This window comes from Bidens hawaiensis, unplaced genomic scaffold (assembly GCF_021521415.1).
Source record: "Bidens hawaiensis isolate Kalapana, Puna unplaced genomic scaffold, B.hawaiensis_p1.1 tig00006388_1, whole genome shotgun sequence".
NCBI classification, from domain to species: Eukaryota; Viridiplantae; Streptophyta; class Magnoliopsida; order Asterales; family Asteraceae; genus Bidens; species Bidens hawaiensis.
Window position 1 is genome coordinate 83,113 of NW_027491430.1, and position 19,885 is coordinate 102,997.

The window sequence follows — 19,885 nt, forward strand, 5'->3', positions numbered from 1 at the left end:
CTAATAAGTAAAAAGGTCCAGGCGAAGTTAATGATAACTTCGCCTCACCACAACATCGCCTCAAGCGAAGTTGAGCCTCAGGCGAAGTTACGGTTAACTTCGCCGAAACCCTAAGTTCGCCTGAAACTGAATCGGCGACAGTAAGATCGATTCAACATCGAAAATCTGGTGTTTCGGTCAATTTTGACGATTAAGAACTCCCAAACACAAGATATTAAGGATATTTAGACGATCAGGTTGTTCATGAACACGTAAAAACACGCTTTAAAATCCGGTTCAAAAATCCGTCGGTCCGAGGTATCGAAACAGGTCGAAATGACCTTTGATAAGCATTGACAACACGATGTACCGACACCACGAACCTTGAAATCGAAACGAAATCTGCAAAAAAGAACAAGGAATTGGAAAAACAACAAGTTCGCTGAAAACTGGTTAAGTTCGCCGGAATAAGTTCGCTTGTTTTGAAAATTATGAACTGTTGACCTTAAAAATTTCTTTATATAGGAGCGGAGTTATACAGGCGAAGTTGCGGTTAACTTCGCCTAGGCGAAGTTATTCACAAGTTCGCCTATTTAACAACTTCGCCTATATTTACAAAATCAACGCTTATAATTTGAACATTTTGCAATTAACTTTTAAAACTCCCTTTAAAGAATTAAATGACACGATCAAGTCCAAGTAACTTGTTATAAAATCATAAAACTACCTAAGTACGACAAACTTTTAAAAATTTAAAGTACGAGGGATCAAATTTCAGTCTCGACAGGGACTACTACGTTTTAGAAAAGATCCGAACAGGAATCATACTAATTACGCGACTGTCACATAGATCCGTGTTTAGCTGTATTATGACATAAAGAAACAGGTTGTAAGCAGGTAAATAACTTAAGATGGTTTTCATCATTTCTGTGATACGAGTTAGGTTCAATTATGCCTCAAAATTTAAGTGGGCAACAACTCAGAGATTATGATGCCTCCTATCTATTCTCAAAGCGTATTTGGCTTTCCCCAAGACGCCCCGAATTGACCTCGACCCATAGTGTCTGATTAAGTTTGTAAGTACTCTTCATCTGCTTCCCATTCTCTTTCTTACTCCATGATTGAGAAGTCTTGACATTGTTAGCTCTAAAATGTTTCAATAACTCATAATAATTTTTTTTTTTTTTAAACAAACATTTGCATAGACTTCAGAGTAGTAATCAACTGCAAGTCCCGAATCTGGATCACTGCAGTTTCTTCACACACTATCTTTACGGGAATCAGAACACTAACAGGCTCGTGTATGACTGGGTAATCGCTTTTCTGCCTATCATTCGGAAAGATATATATGAAGACATGCAAAAACTCTTAAGGAGTTTCCACGTAAAATCGAGTAGTTTTAGTTTGTATCACATCTACTTTTACGCACCATAAAAAGTTACCATGACATACAATGACTGTTCTAAAGCCTTTTAAGCCTAATAACTTCACTAGTTAAGCACACAGAATCAGTATATGTATCATTTTCCAAGGTTGGATCAATTTTCTGTTAAAACATAGCAAATAGAACTTCTTACGAAGTAGTAGACTTGAAAAATAATTTCATTTCCCTTTAAAAAATTTTAACATTAATCGCCCCGACCAAAACAAAGTCTTCAGGTAAACGGCTATCCCGAAGATCCAATGGATCAGCTGGACCGACCATATACTAGTATGTGTCCTTCTAACTAAGTATGGTCGACTAATTTTAAGCGAAAGATGAAAACTCATCATAAACCGCCCCGGTCATATTCAGTCATCTGGTTAATGGCTATCCTCAAATTCTACAAGTAGAAATGAGGACCAAACATATCCTAAGACATGTCCTTCAAACTGAGGTAACCGACATAATTTTAAGCGATAATGACGTTTTTTTTTTTTTTTTTTTTTTTTTTTTTTAACTCGAACACAAAAAGCATGGTTACTCGGGATTGATCATCCCATTCAGCTCAATAAGGTTTTGAAATCTTGTTTTGTCAAACGCTTTAGTATAAAGATCGGCGAAATTATCAAGCGTATCCACCTTTTCAAGCACAATCAGTTTCTTCTCAGCACAATCCCGTATAAAACGATGACGTATGTCAATATGTTTAGTTTTACTGTGCTTCACGGGATTGTTAGTTACTGAGATAGCAGCTGTGTTATCAATGCAAATAGGAGTAAGTAAGAAATTCAGACCATAGTCGCGCAACTGTTGTTGAATCCAAAGAACCTGGGAGCAGCAGTTGGATGCTGTCATGTATTCTGCTTCACAGGTTGAAATTGCGACTGAAGTCTGCTTCTTGCATTGCCACGACACCAATCTGCCACCAAGAAACTGACATCCACCTGTTGTTAATTTCCGACTCTGATTGCACCCTCCATAATCAGAATCTGTGTAAGCGACTAGCTCCAAGTCTCCTCCTCTCGGGTACCACAACCCCAGCTTCGGCTTGCCCTTGAGATACCGCAATATCCTCTTCGCACCCTTCAAATGAGATTCTTTTGGGTTTGCCTGAAAGCGTGCACAAAGACAAACAACAAACATTATATCAGGCCTAGAAGCAGTTAAGTACATTAAAGAACCTATAATAGCCCGATATTGAGTTGGGTCCACATCTGCATCGTTGTCTGAATCAGCACCCAATTTGTGATTGACGCAGACTGGAGTATCAAATGGAGAGCTGTCCTCCATTTTGAATCGTTTGAGAACATCATGGACATACTTCGTCTGATGAATGAACATCCCATCCTTCTTCTGATCAACCTGCAATCCTAAAAAGAAAGTTAGTTCACCCATAGCACTCATTTCAAACCTTTTCTTCATGACGGCCCCAAACTCCTGACACATGGAGACTTTTGATGCAGCAAAGATAATGTCATCCACGTAGACTTGCACCAGCAGGAAGTCGCTTCCTTCTCTCTTGAAGAACAGTGTGCTATCAATCTTTCCTCTTTCAAACCCATTTTCAAGCAAGTAATCTGATAAAGTTGAGTACCAGGCACGAGGTGCCTGATGTAGTCCATACAGCACCTTGCTTAATTTGTACACATGGTCTGGAAAGTCTGGGTCAGGAAAACCCGAAGGTTGCTCAACATAAACAACCTCATCAACTTTCCCATTTAGGAATGCACTCTTTACGTCCAACTGAAAAACCTTCATCTTTTTATAAGCAGCAAATGCCAAAAACAATCTAATGGCTTCCAATCTTGCCACAGGAGCGAACACTTCATTATAATCAATCCCCTCTTGTTGATTAAAACCTTTAACGACTAGCCTCGCCTTGTTTCTTATAATAATCCCTTTCTCATCTCTCTTGCACTTAAACACCCATTTTGTGCCTATCGCATGCACATTCTTTGGTTTTTCAACCAAAGTCCAAACTTCCATTTTCTTGAACTGAGCCAACTCTTCTTGCATGGCTTCGACCCACGAGCTATCCTTGAGAGCCATTTGATAATTCTTTGGTTCAATCTGGCTGATAAAGCAGGTGTACAAGCATTCGTTGATTATGTCTGTCTCCTTAATGCTTGTGTAAACACAGGTGTGCTCATTCAAGCTACGTCTTGTTTGTACACCGGAGGACACATCACCAATCACATTCTCCAAAGGGTGATCTTTATGAATTCTCGTGGTCGGAACAGAACCGACATGCAAATTGTCTTCCAAGTTAGAAGAGAGCTCGTCAATGATTGTTTCTTGCTGAGAGTGAAACGGATTGAAAAATTCTTCTTCAGTCGAGGCAGCAGGGGTATCGATAGCATTTGATGAGGAAGGTTGACATTTATCGATCAGCTGTCTTTGCAATAGATTTTCTTCCTCATCAAGGATCATCTTCGTAGCAACTCTCTCTTCTTCTTCAGCAATATCCAAATACGGTATGTTAAAAGACTTAAAAAGTTTAACATAGTCGAAAAACTCAGCAGGTCCGTTGCTTGGTTTTGGCGGTTGGTAACTTGTGATATCGGTGTTACACACCACCTCAACCTTGCTGGTCGATGTATTAAAGACACGTCTGTTGGGTGTCCCAACAACATAACCGAGTAAGATTCCTTCATCGGCTACTTCTCCAAATTTAGAATTTGTCTTTAAAATCGAACAAGGGGACCCGAATGGTTCAAGACCACTCAAGTTGGGCTTCCTCCCATGCATAAGCTCATAACACGTTTTATTAAGTCGTTTAACCGTCAAGACTCTATTGAGGATATAGCAGGCTGTAGCAACAACTGCAGCCCAGAACACCACAGGAAGCTTTGAATCAGCCAGCATAGTTCTGGCTCCTTCAATTAATGTTCTATTCTTCCTTTCAGCCACTCCATTCTGTTGCGGTGTATACGGAGCGCTGTATTGGTGTTCGATCCCTTTCTGAAGGCAGAAGATCTCCATCTCAAAATTCTTGAACTCCGTTCCATTGTCACTCCTGATGAACTTAACCCTTTTATCCATAACGTTCTCAACTTTGGTAATCAAATTCTTCACCATCTGAGCCGTTTCATCTTTTGATTTCAGGAAATATACCCACGAATATCGTGAATAATCATCAGTGATCACCAAGCAATAAGAAGTACCTCCCAGACTTTTTGCATTCACGGGACCGAAGAGATCCATGTGAAGCAATTCTAGGGTACTGACAATTGAATTGACTTTCTTGGTGAGATGGGATTTCTTGTGCTGCTTTCCCTTCTTGCACGGTAGACATTTGTCTTCAAAATTGAAACATTTCAAGGGAACACCCAGCACAAGTCCATTCTTGACAATGTGGTTCATCTTCCGAAGATGAATGTGCCCCATTCTCCTATGCCACAATTCGGACTCCGATTCGCTCGCTTTTGTCATAAGGCATGATTCTTCCGTGGCCATTTCAGTCGACCTCATATCCATAATATACGTATTTCTTTCACGTGGAGCCTTCATCACAATCCATTCCTCTGGTATCTGAAAACCAGGTTGCAACACAATCGCCTCATTCTTTGTAAAATGAACGGTGTACTCCTTATCACAGATCTGCGACACACTCAGCAGATTGTGCTTTAATTCTTCCACAAAGTTAACTTTTTCTAATGTCATCTTCCCGTTAGACACCGTTCCCATTCCTGTAATCTTTCCTCCACTTTCACCGGCAAAGCTCACTCTCCCTCCTTGAACAGGTTTCAAATCGTGTAACAAGTATTTGTTACCCGTCATGTGCCGGGAACAGCCGCTATCCACAACCCAAAGATTATTGGCAGCCCTGTTCAACTGTTCCTGCACGATAAAAGCAAAAGATTAGAATCTAGGGACCCAAGACCAATTGGTCTTGGATCTATACATCCCGAACTTCGGCTTTTCAAAGTTAGTACTTTGATAATTCCTGTAAGTCCTACTAGGATACCTCCTTGTAGATTGATTGTGAGGCCTTCCAAACCTTAGTGAATTGAAAGAATTATAGTTTGTGGTTTGGTTATTAGTAGTGTAAAACTGAGATTTGTTTCTATGAAAACCTGAATTAGTCACATTTTTGAATTTTGAATGGTTTTCATTTTTAGCAGTATGATAATTACTATTAGGCTTATTCTCAGTTTTAGTAGGTCTCACACCTCTGAATCGCTGCTTCAGAGGGCAATCTGCAACAAGATGTCCTAATTGATTACACCTAAAACAACACCTATGCTCAACTTTTTTATCAACCGGTGTTTTAGATGTCGAGGCTTTATTACAGCCCGTTCGTCTCACATATGGTGGGACATACGGGTTTAGTGGAGTACTCTTTTTATTCGTCTTATCTTTCTCTCCACCATTGGGTAATACCACCTCCTCTTTTGCCTTACCAGACTCGGATGACTTATCCGAATCCGATGAGACTGGACTTGGATCAGAAATTATGACACTTGAAACAGGCGAACTTGTTTCGCCTCCACTAACATTTGGTTCTTTACAAGTTACTTTAACTGGTACTGTCTGAGCAACCTCAAAGTCAACAGATTTCTGAACACTAGGGTTAAAAGTGTAATTGTGATTATACGGTGGTGGAACCTCATGATAACCAATTCCTCCTCTCTTAACAGAGGAACCTTGATCACTAACAAGGTGATCAAGAATAGCAGAGGAATTTCTGAACTGCTCTAGTTTTCTATTTAGTTCCACCACTTTTACCTGGTGATCAGCAATCTGTTTTTCTCTATCAGCAATTAGTTTGGTTTTTTCTTCCAAAACTTCATAGCTTAAATCAATCACTTCAATTTTTTCAGCAAGTTTTGTTTTTAGACTTTTAACATCTTTTTCACGGGCTTTTATTTTGACTTTATAGCTATTTTCTCTTGCTTTTGTAAAATGATGATCTTCTTTTAGGGTTTTAAATTCAGCATCCAACCTAACATATTGATCGGTTATAGTTGCTAATTGCTCAGACAAGTTTTCACATTTAGAACATGTAGGTTTAGAACATACCTCGGAGAGCTGGTCTTTAACATCTGCCATAAAAGCTTTTTCTTCTCCGGTAACCTTCTCATTTCCTTCAGTTTCAACCTTCGCCAAATTGGCCTGTTCGAAAGTTTCTTCAGAATGCAAGTTCCAGTTGTATTTACCATCTCCTCTGGAAATCATTGCACTATAATCTTTAGAACCCCCACTTTGCTGTGTAGACCTGCCCTGACTTCGTTCCACACGCTCATTCCTGCATTCCTTTGCAAAGTGACCGTTTTGCTGACAATTGTAGCATCTTACCTTCGTCTTGTCGAACCCTGGCCTTCCACCGACAAACTTTCTTCCGGTCTTATTCATAAACCTTTTCACTCTTCTCACGATCATGGCCATCTGCCATTGTAGATCCATTTCTTCCATATCATCAGCATCAATCTGGTCATAGTCTTCATCCAACATAGCTGGATCAACAATCTTCCCCTGAATGTAGTTCTCATAGGAAGCAATAAAAGAAGCATAGAGACCAAACTGCTCTTCAGCAGACTTGACACTCATAGGCATCTTGGAATAGTTGTTGCTGGGAATACTTGGAGAACAACTACTCTTACTTACCTGGGCTTGAGAACCACTCGATCCACCTGCTATATAGCAAACATCACCATTTGTGTTGACTGACACATGCCCCTCATGTGATGAGTTTGCGCCCGACTCTCCCTTCGAGTAGTAGGCAGCAGATTCAGTCTTCGATCCTGAGCTAGTGTTGATTTTAGCTCCATACATACCTGGATCTTGAACCTGATCCGTAGGTGTCTCCTTTCTAACAATGTTAAGCTCAAACGTTCTGAGCTTGTTGACTGCCGTTTCTAGTTCATATGTGGGAAAGTCTTTGTCTTCCCTCATCAGCACAGTGTACATCTCCCATTTTGGTGGGAGAGCATCTAGAAGCTTCTCAACTATTTCTTCTTCTCGGTAGGAAATAGAATAGTTGCTCAATTCAGTCATCAGATGGTAATATCGAGTGATAATATCATCTAAAGATTCATTCTTCAAATACTTGAAGACTGAGAACTGGGTTTTGAGCAATTTTATCTTTGAAGCACGGATTCCTACATTCCCTTCAAATCTGTTCTCAAGAGCTTCCCAAAGCTCTCTTGCTGACGTATACTTTCTAAACGTATAAAGGATCTCTTGTGGAAGAGCCATAGTAATAGCAGCATGAGCCTTGCTCTCGGCCTCATACATCATTTTCTCTTCTTCTTCCATTTTGCTTTACTTTTTGATTTGATCACGACCTTCATACTCCATAACTGGTGGAATATAACCATCCTGGATGCATACCAACATCTTCGCATCCTGGTATTTGACGTATTGTATGAACCGATCCTTCCATGCAACGAAATCGGTTCCCTTCAGCAATCTTGGGGCCTTAGTAGCTGACCCTGCTTCAACTTCCATCTTTACTAACTCAGAGATGTTAATCGACGACATCTTTCCTGAAAAGTAAGAAACCCGAAAAAAAAATCAAAAAATTTTCTGAAAAGTACTGTAGGCGAAGTTACGGATAACTTCGCTTAAGCCTTAACTTCGCCGCTGATTAACTTCGCTGAAGAACTTCGCTGATGATTAACTTCGCTTAAGGTAAGCGAACTTAGGAGGTAAGCGGAGTTGTAGAGAACTTCGCTGAGTTAGGCGAACTTGAGAAGGTAGGTGAAGTTGTGGATAACTTCGCTTAACCTTATATCTTCGCCGAAACCCTACGTATCCTGACGGCAACTTCGCCTGATGAACACGGACGTTTTTGCAGATCTGAAATCTGGATTTTACGAGGTTTTTGACGGTGCAAAGGCTTGAATACGATGGTAGGAGGTAAGATTGACTCAATAACACAGAAAACACGTCCCGCGAATAGTCGAAACGCGACGATTTCTACACCCGCGTGAATATCCCGAACCACACAATCGAGCAAATGCTCTGATACCAATTGTAGGTTCCCTGGACAGATCGCACGAGATATCTCGATCAACTCAGGTGCGGAATCCATGCGTAGATCGTTACGAGTATAGAACACGAATCACATGAACACACGAAACGAACACACGTTATATAATAACTCAAACACGTGATACGATATCACTATTACAGACACACGTTACAGCTCTCGTAACAACTCGAACAAACTAACACGAACAACTAACTGGAACTCTACCCAAACCAAGCCGTAACCTAGGTATATAAATACACGACAACTTCGCCTGGCATGTTCAGGCGAAGTTGTCCATAACTTCGCTTGACTAACAAGTTCGCCTAAACAGCGAACTTGTCAGTAACTTCGCTTAAGACATATATAAAACATAATTAACATTACAGACTCGATTACAGACACTAGACTATGAACTACTGACATTATGCACCAACAAGCATCTTTCAATAACCCCAACCCGACTCCACCATACTTTTTCGGGGTGATGACCTTATTCCAAGCAACCCAACTGATTTTATACTTTTCTTCAGTTCCTCCCCAAAAGAACACCCTCCTAAATCTTTCCAGCTTTTCTAAAACAACACATGGGGCATAAAATAATGAGAAATAGTATGTCGGTAGAGCGTTTAGGAACGATTTAATAACCGTAATCCGACCCCCGATGGACAATGTCTTAGCCTTCCAACCCGAAAGGCGTTTTTTAAAAAGATCCACAACTGGGTCCCAAGATTTCTCCAAATACATATTCCCCCCAATCGGCAGACCGAGATAAATAAATGGTCTGGATCCGACCCCACACTGTAAAAGATTTGCAATCTGACCCTTTTCCAAATCCCCCACACATGTGCCATATACTCAACATTTCGCCAAATTCACTTTTAGTCCGGAAACAAGGTAGAAGCACCGAAGTATTCTTTTCAAATTTATTACATTCTCGCTACCCCATTCACCTAAAAATACCACATCATCCGCATAGATGAAATGAGAAACTATCGGACCCGCCCGCCCTCAATGAAGTCCCCGATAGATACCCCGGTCAACCGCCCTCCTCATAACACATAAGAGTGCTTCCATAGCAATGATGAATAAGAACGGTGATAAAGGGTCCCCTTGACGAAGTCCCCGAAAAGATTGGAATTCTGGTGTTGGGGATCCATTCACTAGCACCTACGCCCGACCCGAAATCAGAATTCCAGAGACCCACTTCCGTCATAATGTCGGAAAATTCATTTGCTCTAATATAGAGTCCAAAAACTTCCAGTTTAACGAGTCATATGCCTTGTCGACGTCAACTTTAAAAATCAATCCTTTTTTCTTTGACCTCCTAAGCCAAGAAATAACTTCGTTCAGAACCAACGGACCATCAAGGATACTTCTATTTGCCACGAACGCGGACTGCTCCTCAGAAATTAATTTATTTATCACCATTTTCAACCTGTTTACCAACACCTTTGAGATTACTTTGTTTACACACCCGATCAAGCTAATCGGACGGAAGTCACCAAAAGACAACGGATCTTTAACTTTAGGTATTAAAGCCAAAAATGATGATAGCCCGCTCCATATGCACGCTTCAGTCCCGGACATTTCAGCAAAAATCCTCATAAAATCCAAGTGGAAACAATTCCAAAATCGTTAAGGAACTTAAAATTAAAACCATCGGGCCCTGGTGCCCTATCTCCAGCGCATTCCCAAACTGCCTCCTTGACTTCTAATTCCGAGAACTCCTTAACCAACTCACCCGCCTCCTCTATTGTCAATCGTTTAATTTCGTGGCAAACACGAGTCGGTCTAGAGTTAACCGGCTCCTTAAACTTATTACCAAAAAACTCATAAGCCTTGTCTTTTAACAAGTCAGGTTTGAGATCCAATCCCCATCACACCTAACGCCATGTAATCGATTATTGCACATATTAGCATTTAGAATCCCATGGAAGTACCTCGAATTCTCGTCACCTTCAACAGCCCACCTAACTCTAGATTTTTGAATAACATCTTTACGTTTAAGATTTTCAACAGTTTCCACGAACGCCATACATTCCGCTCTTATGTCTATTTCACTTTGTTGGAGTGATCTCGACTCCGCCGCCGAATCTAATGACCGAATCACCTCCTGTTCCTTTCAAGATCTTTAGCCTGATGGGCTTTGTAATTAGCTACCCATCTTTTAATTTTAGATTTCAACCATTTCAATTTTGTGGTTACCCTCAATATCGCCGGACCATCGAAACTAAAAGACGAACAAAGTCTCTCCACAAACTCAACAAAACCTGGAAGATCGAGCCACGAATTGTAAAAACGAAACGGAATATGGCCAAAATCCGTTGACACTGACGCGAGCAAGAGCGGTCTGTGATCCGACCACTCCTTAGCTAACGCCGTTAATGAGGCTAGAGGCCACGCGTTCATAAAATCTTTGCAAACCAAGACCCGATCTAACTTACTCAGCTTATCACCCCGGGCCGAAATATACGTAAATATTCCACCACCCATATGATATTCTTCCAACTCTGCACTATAAATAAATTCATTAAACACAGCCGCATTAGCAGTAGAGAATTCTGAATTTTTCCGTTCAGTCGGGCCTCGAACTTCATTAAAATCCCCCACCAGCATGCACATCCCAGTCAACCCTCTTCTAAACTGTAACAATTCCGACCATAACATTCTTCATTCACTACCTTCGTTAGGAGCATAATCATTTATAATAATCAAGGATATGCCCAAAACTATAATGATCCCACTAACCGCACGGAACCTACGATGCTTAACAACCCCGGTCTTAGCAAAATAAGACAGGTCCCATAGACTAAGGATCCCCCTGATCTCCCCACTGCATCTACTTTATCCAAATCAAAAATCGATCTACCTTAAAAACGATTTGCTTTGAAAAAGGAAGAACTACCCAGTTTGGTCTCTTGCAAAGCTACAAAGTGAGCCCCATTGCTAGTCTTTAACCCCCGAACCCAATCAGCCTTCTTGGAATCACCCGCCCCCCTAACGTTAATAAATAAAATATTCATTGGTCAACCATTTGTCCCCCTTCACCCCTGATAACCGATCTGACCTGAGTTACATGGTCGTCCAAAATCACTCCAATCTCTTTCCCAATCTTCACAGTGGCAGCAACCTCCGGAGTTAATGTATCGTTACCCTCCGGATTCGGGATCGAATCACCATTATTATTCAATTGACCAGGCACTTGTAAGGCACAATGAGTATTTCTGCTCGTAGACTCTGACATATTTACTGGGTTATTTAGATCAGGGAACCTAGGGAAAGAAACTCCACCTAATTCAATACTCCCCTGAACATCTCGTTGTCCCTCATTTGAAGAAATTGATGGGCTTCTAACTCTTCTTGGCCTTTTTCTAGAAGTAGTTAAATTAGGCCGATCCAACGAAGCTTTAGGCCCACCACTTTCCAACCCAAACTCTAGTCTAGACCCCACCTTTTCTCCATTTGAAAAATTAGCCGGTGTACCACATTGGGACCCGCCACTATTATTATGATCATCCATGCCAACATTTGCTACTTCCCCATGCACAAGAGCATGAGCTGTCGCCGTCACTAGAGGAGACTTGTCAACTATCATCTCCGTTTCACACGGAATCTCCTCTCTCCGCCCATTCTCTTCGGCTCCGTCACCACCGCCATCCCTAAATTCTCCCTCCTCCAAATCCGGTTGGTTAGATTCTGACTCCATTGATTTAACGTTGCTACCCGCACTAGAGCCATCGTCTTCCTCCTCAAAAACCGGAGCCCATGATCTATCTTCTTCAACAACCCAAACTTGGTACTCCTTTCCCTTCTACCGTACCGTGATTTCTTCTTCAATCTTGCACCCCGTTGAGGTAAGAACGTAACAAGTTCCATCGGAATTATCAAGCCTTTCCCACGTAAATTTCGATGGCCAAGCCACCTTCCCGAATAAGCCCCCAACAGAGTCATAAACGGTAGAATTTCGAATTGGAAAAGGCACTCCCATGACCCTTAAGACCGCTATACGATCAAAAGGTATATCATTCCCGTTCCAAAAAGAGGCTTCAGATAGGACCTTACTCCAAACTAGAGCTTTTTTAGATAAAAATTCATGTGCTTCAGAACCATTTTTAAACACAATCATGACTTTCAAACCGCCTACATACGAAACAGCAGCTTCATTAAACCCAGCCTCCCTTATCATCTTTCTCACCTTGCAGAGAGTTTCAATACATTTCGCTAACCCAAAACAGATCTATTCATACAGTAAGATGGGTATTCGAACCCGAGCCGATCAACGTCAAGAGACTTCCGTGTAGGCGGCAAAACGTTTCTTAATGCAACGTCTCTATAGGACGTCCCGGCTGTGACCGGGGCTGGCCTCAGAATCTCCTGTCCGGATGCCGGTTGATCCCGTCGAGAAGATTCCACCCATCTTCTTCCTCCGACATTGTCGATCTTCTTCATATTCTTGTTATACAAAGCAACACTTACATCCAGTTTTGCTCCCCCAATTTTTACGCGGTTTAGCTTGCCCAAGAACCCATGTACATCCACCACACATTTGAATCTAATGAAGCCAAAAAAAACTACCTCCTAGGTCCCTCTTCCTTGCCACGTAAGCATCCGACATTACCCCGCAGTGACAAAACTCTTGCCATAATACAGGTGTTGAAATCCCATTTGGAAGGTTTGAAACAAAGAAAGACATCTCCCGATTTGCTCCATCTCCAGCCCTCCTGTTCTTCACTTCTCTTGCGATCAAATGTTAGAAATTAGGCCTCATTTCACTAGTTAATTATTAGATTATTAAAATTTTTTTGTCCCTTATAAAAATTTTGATGTGCAAAACTCTCTCCCCCCTCTCTTGGTCGGCCTCATAGTTACACACACTTTGTATTTTCTTTTCTCTCAAGTTTTATACACACAAACATATCTCTTAATTGGTGATCACGTTTAAGGTGTTAGAAGGATTGTTTGGTTACATTTCATTAACCTAGTGATTTTGTTATATGATTATGTTGACATATTTTGTAGATTAGAATTATGGGTTTGAGTATCTGAATAATGTCTAATCTATGGAACCACAACTTCAAAATTGAAAATTTGGAAATTTGATCATATTAATCATTATTGTTATTCTTGATTTGAGATGTTTACGCAAAAAAACCTAAATGGTTCAACAGTATTCTATAATGAAATTATAATATATTGATTTTGATGATGAATGATGATTAGTTGGTGAATAAGAATCATAAGTATATTAGAAACATGATTTACATGTGTTGTAAATGAAATCAGTTTGCTAGCAAATTCGTTCATGTTTATTATTGAGGTTGTAAACTAGTATTAACTTGGTGTTTTTGTACGATTCTTGATTCTATGATTTATTACTTTGAATCTAGATTGTATTAAACTAAAAATCGTAATTTTTGAACTTTAACTTGGTAGTTTCTATGATTTTACAAACTAAAGTATATAGGCTGTTGTGGGAGTTTGTATTCTGGTCTACAATCCCAATTACATATCTTGAGTTTGACAAATGCAATTGGGTTGATTCCACTTCTGCAATATTATAATTGAGTTAGGATTTCAACCCAACTGGCCTTGCATGATTTTGTTTAGTATAGAACTTTAGCCAAATTAATACTTTACATTGCACACTAAAATAGATGCACGTACATTGTTTTATTGTTTGAATTATCATGATTTTTGTGTACATTGATAAAATACAAAAAAATATTTTGAAAAACCTAAGACTTGTCATTTACTGTGGTAAAATTTTTATGTAAATTTGGTGTTGTGATGTGGTAGAAAAATAATTTTTGTTGGGCTATAATATGCTTTGTAAATTAAGATTTTTTATGCATGCAATATTATGAGTTTTATGATCATTTGTGCACTAATTGGCTTTGTTGATGCTTAGAACCTGATTTGGCAATAAGGAATTACTTTGACTAAATGATTAGCCTTGATTGAAGTATTAGATTGTGGTAAACACTTGTTTGGATCATGATTTTTGCATGGAAAGTGAATGGGTTTTTAAGCAATGCATAATTGGTAAGCGTGTAAACAGAAATGACACTTATCATGTATAAGATAACATATTCGGTTTCAGTATGTTAGTCATTGTTGTTGTTCTTCATTTGATATGTTTCACAAACACCCTAAATGGTTTAATGGTATTCTGTAGTGAAATTATAATATTTTGATTTTGATGATAAATGATGATTGGTTGGTGAATTAGAATCATAAGCATGTTAGAAACATAATTTACATTTGTTGTAAATGAAATAAGTTTGCATGATGTATAGAGTAATTATCTAGTGATAAAACATTGTTTAATTTATCTGCACATTTTGAAAACTGGTTTTTAGATACAAACGTATGAACTCACAAACCGTTGTGTTCACTCTTTAACATGTCTTTCTCATGTTACTAAAGATGCACATCAGGAGTTAGAATTACATCATGGTTGCATTACTTTTCTCAAACAACTAAGCTTGTTTTAGGTATCATGAATTGTAGTTTCCTGGTTCAACTGTGAACTAGTTATTTACAACTTGTAATTCTTTTATGCCTCTACAAACATAACTTACACTGAAATTGTAATTACTCACATTAATGAGTTTTATTAAATGATATTTTTACTCTATTAAAGGGTTGTTCATTATAACACGTGACTAGATCCTAGTATGTCACGTGTCTCACGATAAAACCCTGTTTGTCGAAAATTAAGGGTGTGACATGTGTAATGACCAATGATGTACATAAAATTATACATCTTTTCGACATCAAATAATCTCTAAAAACTGCAATTTCTATTAAACAACATAGAATAAAAGGCTACTTATCATAATAAAATGTAATTTCAGGTGAAATCAAGCCCCAAACGAAGAAACAAGCGAAAAGACGGAGAAAAACAGAAGAAAACACAAGAGAAACAAAGAAACATGCCCTCATACTTCTGAACACCAGAAAAGACAAAAATCTACAAGAAAAGACAAAAACTGAGAACAAAAGCACGAAGTCGTGCCTCTCAACCACGGGGCCGTAGTCACCTTTCAGAAACGACAAAATGAAATTAGCACATGTCATAAAAAGACACGGGGCCGTGCCTCAGGAAGCACGGGGTCGTGGTGAGTCATCATGTATGATCTGACAACATGCAACTGGGACACGTAAGCATGAGGCTGTGCTTAATAAAGTACGGGGTCGTGCTTCTCTCTCCAGAAAATCTATAAATAGTGGCTCTTGTGCCATTTGAAGAGTGTGCCTTGAAAAGAGTTCTATCCGGTTTTCTCTTATAAAAAACACACACTAACACTCACATAGAAGATTTAGTGAAGAGTTTGAAGGCTTGGAGGTCATCAGCATCAACCATCATCACCATCATTAAGAAGGAAGATTCATCTACATTTGGTTAGATTTTTCCAAGTTTAATCATGTATTTGTTATCATCATTCATCTTAATATTTATCATCATGCTCATTATGAGCTAAACTCCTTTTACCATCTAAAATCTATGAAGAAGCTTTGTTTTACTTGATAATTATACAAAACATGTGGTGTAGTCTAGTAAAGTACATGATTATATTACAATTATCTTTTGATGAGAAATGTTTCACCATCTTAAATCACTAATTCAGAGTTGGTGGTTGTCAATTCTATTGGCAATCGTTCATGATCGATTCATGTTCTTGAAAGATAGAAATACTTTGATACATTATCGAAACAGGGATCCTTATATTGTATTTAGAAATGATGAGATATAAGTTATGATGTATTTCTCTAAGTCTTGGTAATCCGAAAATGGCTTAGCTTAGGATATCATGCTAGTTAAAGAAATCATATGTTAATGGAATGTGTAATTATAACCTACATAAATAAACCAAGGGGAGGTTGTGTGACTAAACTACAACCACCCGAAGTTGTTAGATTGGTATTTGAGAAATCGAAGTCAATCATAATCTTTCTACTTTACGAAACTACTTGCCAACTTAAATTGACATCATTGAGGTGGCATGACATTAGGAAAGGGTGGACTTTAAAATGCGCATGTTACCTCCTTAGTGCCAAAGATGCTCACTTAAGGTTTAAGGAGCTATCTATCATATATTGCTATGGCAAGTTTACCACATGTTTGAATATTAATTATCAATGTTAAAATGGAGTGGATTCTTGATCTTAGATGGTAACCTTCACGTAATTGAAATACTCGTTTAGAATCTCTCGTCTTAGTCACCTATATATATATATATATATATATATATATATATATATATATATATATAGGTATTTATTTTTTATAAAAAGTTCGAAAATTAACCCCAAAATGATTAAAACCTCTGATTAAAGTAAAACAACGATTTATTATTAGAAACATTTGTGTCCACGGATCGATACTTGGTTCTTACCAATACTATTCTACATATACGATAGGTACACTTGCCTATTTTGTGTGTGTTTAGTCTTTGTAGAAATCACTTTTATAAATTTAAAACACGATCTAATGCATAAGCAAATCATCCAACCTCGTATATATTAAAACAACACTAGCACGCAGCACACATCAACCAAACAACAACGACGACGACGACGACGATGTTGAATCTTGCAAATGACTGACGACCATATACCAAGCAACTAATGGTTCAAGCATCAGTTGTTCTCCACTATGGTTAAAAGCAAACTATTGCTCTTAAAGTGCTGATTACAAATCAACTGATAAATATATAGAAGACTATCAAATGATGCTGGAAACTACTGAAGATTGAAAAGGAACTGAAGACAAACAATTGATAATCAAACATCAGTTGTTTCAAGAAAATCAGTTGTTAACATAGGATTCTTTTTTAATCAGTTGTTTAGCATATTTGATCAGTTGTTTGTAATGTAATTTTTCCAATGTGTGTTTAACTCATAAGTAGTTTCACACTTGTATAAAATGAAGAAGAGAATCTCTTCTTCATTAACACTTGATCACATCGCACATTCTCCTGATTAAATTTGTGTACTAAGTGATCGGAAGAATGATAAGCTAAGGTTGACGGAGAGTAATAGATTGTAATCTTTTGATTATGATTAATGTAAAATTGTTCTTCCATATGATACCTTCAATAGCTTGTTAATTTTCGCTGCAATCTAACTTTGATAAGAATAACTTGTTCAAGATTCATTATGACTCCAATTAATAAAAATCTAGTATATTCAATATTAGAACAATTGCTTACTGTTTCATTAATTAAGTGTCCAATCCAAATATCACAACAAATAATAACTCCACCACCAACTTGCAGCCATCACTCCCTCCATTTTATTACTTATTTCCAACACCACCCACCACCACCACCGTTACTTTTATAATGGGAATGAATGCCCTCGTGGGTTGGACAGATCTCCTAAGCACTACGACTGAGGAGGGCAGCACCTCAACCGCTCCTGCTGATGCAGGGCCCGTATCCCATGGGAATCAGAATACAATTTCTGAGTCGATGGAGGGGCCAGCTAGCCCCAGCCGCTTTCCACACGAGCCTGATGAGCTGATCGAGGGAGATTCCATCTTTTCTATCCAGAGGCGGCTTTTAGCTGCAAAGCCCTTTCCTAGTGCGGAAGAAATAGGCTTCACCCATATGGAAGCGAAAGACCTCTTCGAGGTCAAGGTCCAGATCATTCAGCGAATGCAAGTTATTGATCCGACCAGGGATTGGATGCGGCAGGGGGCTCGCGCTCTCGACTCCTCCAATAGCACTACAGGGGAGTCATCCTTGAAAAGGCTCTATAGCTTGTTAGACGATCTCGAGCGGGGCGGGAGGGCCTCTAGAGATTTTTTTTCCTTAAGCGGAAAAGTAGCCCTATGAAAAGATAATCTTGATGCTGGGGATCGATGTTTTCGTACCTATATTCAATTTTGTCTTTTGGGGGGAACCCCCCAGGTGGAAGCCGCTCTGTTGTTACGTTGTCTCCTGCCATTACATTTTACCAGGCTAATGAAGATGACTTCCCTTGCCACAAACAAAGCAAGCAAAAAGTCCTAGAAATGCAACGTATTGCTTTGAACGCTACTATGCCAAGTAAACTATTAGGAGGCGGGCAATTCCATTAGAAAGAAGGAACTTTGTATAACAAGAAAGAAATTCTCTCTTTTTTTTTCAGAAATTGCGTAAGAAATGTAAGAGCCTTACCTTTTCTTTGAGCTCTCTCATGCTTCAATAGCTATTCTTCTTAACACATGCAAGTCGAATGGGGAACTGGCCCGAAGGAAAAGAGGCTTCTAGCTCGGCTGGTATCACTAGAGAGTTTTGACGCGGTGGTGTACACGTAGCTCCGATAGCATGCAGCCGAACACCACCGTTACCGTCGCTTCTAAACGCCACCACCATGACTGTCACTACTACAAACCACCATCGCCATCAATACCACCGTTTTTCAGGTGATTCTAGCAAAATCCGTAACCATCATCAACGAAATGAGAAAGAGAGAAGAAATTGGCGGGAAGACATTTAGGGTTCCATTTTTAATTTCATCGAAAATGATGTACGGTAACGGATTTAATGCCGCTGCCACCTTCTAAGGTTGTGGTTTTATGCAAATTTTTGAGACCGGACTGGTTCAGCCGGAATTCCTTCACTTGACCAGTCGGTTCTATGTAGTTCACTCGCTACTCAAAAACTCAGCCAGTTCGAACTGGTCCAACCGGAGAACCGGATCTGTTGAACCCGTTTGATATGGCTAAAAAGATTTATTTTTTTATTGAACATTTTTCCAGTCTTAACTGTCGTTTTTAGAGGAATTTTATTCGGCCGGTCGGACCGGTTTATCGGTAGTATGTCATTTTCGCTGCCCGACTGGGTTATGAAAACATTGGTTTTATGCCATCTTAGGTCGACGCCATCACCATCTTCTCAAAATTAAGAGTGTTGTTAGTCGGAATGATAAAGTCAATTTTCTCATAAATGTTGATGACGTAATTAGGTCTGTGAATCTAGGGTTGATAAAAATTTGGAAAATCAAGTTATCTAGGATTTGTTACTATAGTTTTCATTTACCAATTTAAATATGTATTTAGTCGTTGTCGTCGTGTTTGTTGTTCATTTTACGCTGACTTAACTACAAAACGGCATTAGCCGGCAAGGGGGGAGATGGGTGTTCCACTAAATTACCTCAATACCCACTGATCACCTAATGTCATGTCATTTCATCATAAACTACGTTTAAACCACTTAAACTAAAGGCAACACTCCACTCAACTATTATTCAGCTACCATTTTTTTTCTATTTTTATTTTTAACTTTAAAACACAAAAAAAAACAAAGAATTAAACATGCAACAATAACTTACCTTTTTTTTCATATAAAAATTAATAAAGAAATTTACTAGTTATAATATAATATTGTTTACGTATTATAATATTTTCTTTTTGTTTGGTGACTATTATTGTTAAAGCATTCTCATTACATCCTCCAAAATTATGTGAGAGGGTTTGTAAATTTTAAGGTAAGGTTTGAGTGGTTTATGAGTGTAAA

General features: G+C 39.0%; 1 pseudogene; it reads left to right on the forward strand.

The window, feature by feature from the left end:
* Positions 1–17,731: 17,731 nt before the first annotated feature.
* On the forward strand, positions 17,732–18,220 carry LOC143632386 (putative mitochondrial protein AtMg01010 pseudogene; annotated as a pseudogene).
* The last annotated feature ends 1,665 nt before the right edge of the window (positions 18,221–19,885 follow it).